We start from the raw sequence: 4,954 nt of genomic DNA, 5'->3' as shown, positions 1-4,954 counted from the left end.
CACCAATCCTAACACGCGTTACAGAATTCAGTCAGCCCGCATCCAATCCGAAGAGAGCAGTCTGTGACGTCACGTAGTCTATATAGATTCGCTAGCGCTTGTGTGCAGTCAATCTATGCGACAGTGATTCAACATGACGGAAACTCAGAAAACGATCCAATGGGGTGCACCAGCAGGGGAGACCGCCCAAGGGAACCCGGACTTACTTTCAGAAGAGGTACATTGGGATTTTGTCGATTTTCTCTCCTCGCAAGAATTTGTTCCGGAACCTTCGTTACCTTCTTCATTACCGCAAGTGGAGAATTTTAGACAGAGACAGAAAGAAGAATTGGAGAAATTTATACAACGACAAAAGGAAGCGGAACAGGCTTTTCTCTTACAGCAACAGCAACAAGAAGAAGAGGTAAGAAAAAAACAACAGCAAGAAGAAGTAGCAGCAAAGAAACAAGAGGGTGAAAATCAAACGGTCACGGTACTGTTGGACATTTTAGCGGAGTTAAGAAGTCTGAAACAAATGTATCAGACTTCTTTATCACGACCGAAGAGAATACGACCTTCCCGAGCTAAACACGTCAACCCTGTGACTAAGCCTACCGTACCACCCTTAGTGATTTCAACCCAATCATTATCATCATCATCAACATTACGCAGTCCAGAAGTAGGCCTTGGCCGTGGCAAAGGCATAAGGCAGTTAAAGTTGATTGCTTAAACTCACCCTACATCGTAAAGAAAAAAGACCCTTTTCAGGGCCACCCACATATCTCGAAAAGAAATACAATTTCAATTTGCCAATAACTCAAAAAAAATAACCCACCCATTTTACCCTATAGTACGTATCTTTGTATGAGTGCGTGAGTGTAGCTTCTTATTTTAAAATCAAAACTCAAAGACTCTTACCTTATATCATTCATTTATTCTTTTATCCATTTTTTTACAATCCAATTCACAACACAACACTTTAATTTAAAGTTCATTGACTTCTTCTTTCTCCTTGTTTAGTCTCTCTGTTTTTTGAATTTCTTCACTGTCACACTCTTTTCCTCTTCTTTCTCCTCACTTTCTTCCCTTCTTCTTTTCTTCTCCTGTTTCTTTTTCTTCACCTGTCTGCTTTCTTCCTCTGAAGAATCCCTCTCTTCTTCTGAAGAATCCTTCTTTTCTTCTGACTCCTCTTGTTTCTTTTTTGGGCAATCTGGAGACCAATGTCCTTTTTCTTTACAATAATAACAGGTATCTTGACTTTTGTCTTTTTTAGCTCCTGTTTTTTGACGGTCTGGACACTCTGAAGACCAATGCCCTTTCTTCTGACAGATATAGCAAGTATCTTGACTTTTATCTCGAAAGGAAGGAGAGTAGTCCGTAGGCTGGTCTGAAGAGAATTTTCTAATGACCCCTCGCAAAGCTCTGACGAAACGTTCCATCTGGTTAGTCTCTTCCATCGTTGTGCTCGGCTTGAGAGTGAAATGAATAGTGAAAGGATAAGACACACACCCTTTTATATACGCTGGTCTGTTATGACTATAAAGTAGCTCATGGTGTTTGAACTTGAGTCATTTGACTTTTTGCTTTCAAGATGAAACGATCCCATTCATTCGAGAAGAAAGAAGAAGAAGAAAGTAAGAGGCAGAAACGTGATCTATCGCCTCGAACCAGGGCTGAAATATTGGCACAAATTCATGCCAGTGATTTTGAAGAGGACATGAGTGAACCAGAATTTGAAACCTCTAAACCAAGTTTACCACCCTTAGCCAACCCTGAAAAATACTATTCCATTCGAGAGACGGAAAAGCGCTCCTCTAGAAAATTTAGAACCACGGCTTACAAATACACGGTGAAGTTTAAAGATTTCAAGTCCGAAGTACCGTTGGAGAAAGCAGAAGGGTTCATCACCGGAGTGTGGGATTCTCTGCTCACTGCACTTAAGCGACAATGTCAACCCAAAGAAGACGATCGCTTGAGACTTTCCATACAACACGACGGTTTGAAATCCCCTGTTTGGATCGAGTTTAGCACCCCTGCAGAATTGACCGCTTCCAAAGTCATGGACAAGATTCAACACGTGCAACAATCTAATGACCAGTTTGACATCACCGATGGAAAAGCCACATTGGACATGACCCACGTCTCTCCTCCTCAAGGGACCGGACGCAAAAAGATGTTATTGGTGAACGACCTTCGCAGCATTAAGCGTAGCCTTGTCCAAATTCACAATCCTCATGACCAGATGTGTTTAGCCCGTGCCATCGTGGTGGGACGAACCTATGCCAACAAGAACGACACGGTAGAATGGAAAAGAGACTGGGAGAACATTCGACAATCGGACCGAGCCAAACAACGAAGTGAAGCAGAACTCCTGTTACGACAAGCTGGCATGTCCAAAGACACACCCTGTGGCATTCCTGAGATGCAAAAATTGCAAGATGCCCTAGCTCCACGATACACCTTGAAAGTGTACCCTCAAGAAGTGCGCGGGTCTCTGTTGTTTCGAGGGCAAGATTTTAAGGACGGAAAATACATTCACGTTTATCATCACGATGACCATTTCGATACCATTACCAGTATCACCGGATTCCTGGGATACGGTTATTACTGTGAGAAATGTGACCATGGTTATAATAATCGAGAGCAACACAAGCATTGTGGATCGAAATGCTCAGGATGTTTGGCCTCTTCACCCTGTCTGAGCGAAGAACCAGTGCCTTGTTCAACTTGTCTGCGTACGTTTGTCAGCCCTACCTGTTACCAACAACATCTGAAAACGCAAGGTTCACAGAAGAAATGTGCTTGTCAACTCCTGAGATTGTGCCCCGCGTGTGAACAAGTCATACGTATCAATAATACCAAGGCACACGTATGTTCAGGAAAGAAAAAATGTCACATTTGTCACCACATCGTGGACTTGGAACACCAATGTTACGTGCAAAAATACCAACCCCCACCAGAGAAAGAGGACGGTCACAAGAAGAAAGGCAATTTCATCTTTTTCGATTTCGAATGCATGCAAGAGACTGGCATTCACATTCCTAATTTCTGCGTGGCTCATCGAGCGTGCGAGAAGTGTATTCAAGAACCTATTTTCAGTTATTGCCCTCACTGCAGCAAGATTCCTGGAGGGCGTGAAAAAATCTTTCGAGGACCAAAGACGCTAGACGATTTTGCCAAATGGGTCTTAGACCCCATCGACAAGACGTGGAGCCAAGAGGACATCGAACGTTACGGAGATTGTCATCGTCATGCCACGGTGATGGCTCACAATTTCTCCGGATACGATGGACAGTTTCTTCTCAGATACTATACGGAACATGGTACCGAACGTCCTAAAGTGACTTTGAACGGAGCCAAAATCATTTTCATGCAAGTGGGACAAGTACAGTTTAAAGATTCGATGAGCTATTTGGCCATGTCTTTGAGTCGAATGCCTAAAACGTTTGGAATGACAGAAATGGCTAAAGGGTACTTTCCACACTTTTTCAATACGGAAGCCAATCAACATGCCGTTCTACCCCATTTGCCTGAGGCTCACTATTACGACCCCGACAACATGCGTACCGAACAACGAGAAGCTTTCTACGCTTGGTACCAGGCTCACGCTTCGGACCCTTTCGACTTTCAGGAAGAAATGTTAAAGTATTGTCGTTCCGACGTGGACATTTTACGACGTTGCTGTGGAAAATTTCGAGAACTGTTCATGGAACACGGAGGGGTCGATCCTTTGAAAGAAGCTTGCACCATTGCCAAAGCGTGTTCCTTAGTGTATCGACAACGATTCATGCCTGAAAAGACCGTGGCTGTCATCAGTCCTCAAACGACCCACTATGTCAAGCGTCAATACTCGGTCAAAGCCCTACGTTGGTTACATTACTTGTGCGATAAGGAAGACAAGTGGATTCAGCATGCCCGCAACGGAGGGGGCGAAAAGACCATCGGAACGTATTCGGTCGATGGCTGGGACTTAGAAAACCCCAAGATCGTGTACGAGTTTAACGGTTGCTTATTTCACGGATGTCCCGTCTGTTACCCTGACCGTGGCACTAAAAATCAGTTTTTACAACGAACCATGGAAGACTTGTACCAGGACACTTGTCAGCGACGCCTAAAATTAGAACAGCAAGGATACCAAGTGGTGGAAATGTGGGAACACGAGTACGATCACCGTATGAAAACCGATCCCGAGTTTAAACGCCTCGTGGAAAGTTACCAGTTCATGGACCCGCTGAACCCGAGGGACAGTTTGTACGGAGGAAGGACCAATGCCACCTGTTTGCTGTACCAAACCGACGAAGAGAAAGGAGAAGAAATCAAATACTTGGACGTGTGTTCGCTGTATCCCTACGTGTGCAAATATTGTCGCTTTCCTGTAGGGCACCCGCAATTGTTCACGGAACACATCGACCTGAAAAACATTCGACAATACGAAGGCTTGATCAAGTGTAAAGTTTTGCCTCCCACGAACCTATACCATCCCGTCTTACCTCACCATTGTCAAGGCAAACTGATGTTTCCTTTGTGCCGTACTTGTGCCGAAACGTGCAACCAAGACCAGCCTTGTCATCACAGCCAGGAAGAACGGGCCTTGACGGGAACCTGGGTCAGCGTAGAATTGTTCAAAGCTCTGGACATGGGATACCAACTGTTAGAAGTGTACGAAATTTGCCACTTTCCCAAGACACAACAATACCACAAGGGTGACCCTACTCAGAAAGGCATTTTCGCAGACTACGTGGATGCCTTTTTGAAACTGAAGCAAGAAGCCAGTGGCTATCCTTCCTGGTGTCACACTCCCGAAGACCAAATACAATTCAAAGAGAAATACTACGAACAAGAAGGCATCACTTTAGACCACATCGAGAAAAACGAAGGCAGGCGATCGTTTGCCAAAGTGATGTTAAATTGCTTGTGGGGTAAAATGGCACAACGCCCGTGTTTACCCAAGACGGAATATTTGACAGAACCTTCT

The sequence above is a fragment of the Sinohyriopsis cumingii genome, chromosome 6 (genome assembly GCF_028554795.1).
Source record: "Sinohyriopsis cumingii isolate HCF-2022 chromosome 6, ASM2855479v2, whole genome shotgun sequence".
NCBI lineage: Eukaryota > Metazoa > Mollusca > Bivalvia > Unionida > Unionidae > Sinohyriopsis > Sinohyriopsis cumingii.
The sequence above is the reverse complement of the archived record's forward strand: the minus strand, read 5'-3'. Positions refer to the sequence as shown.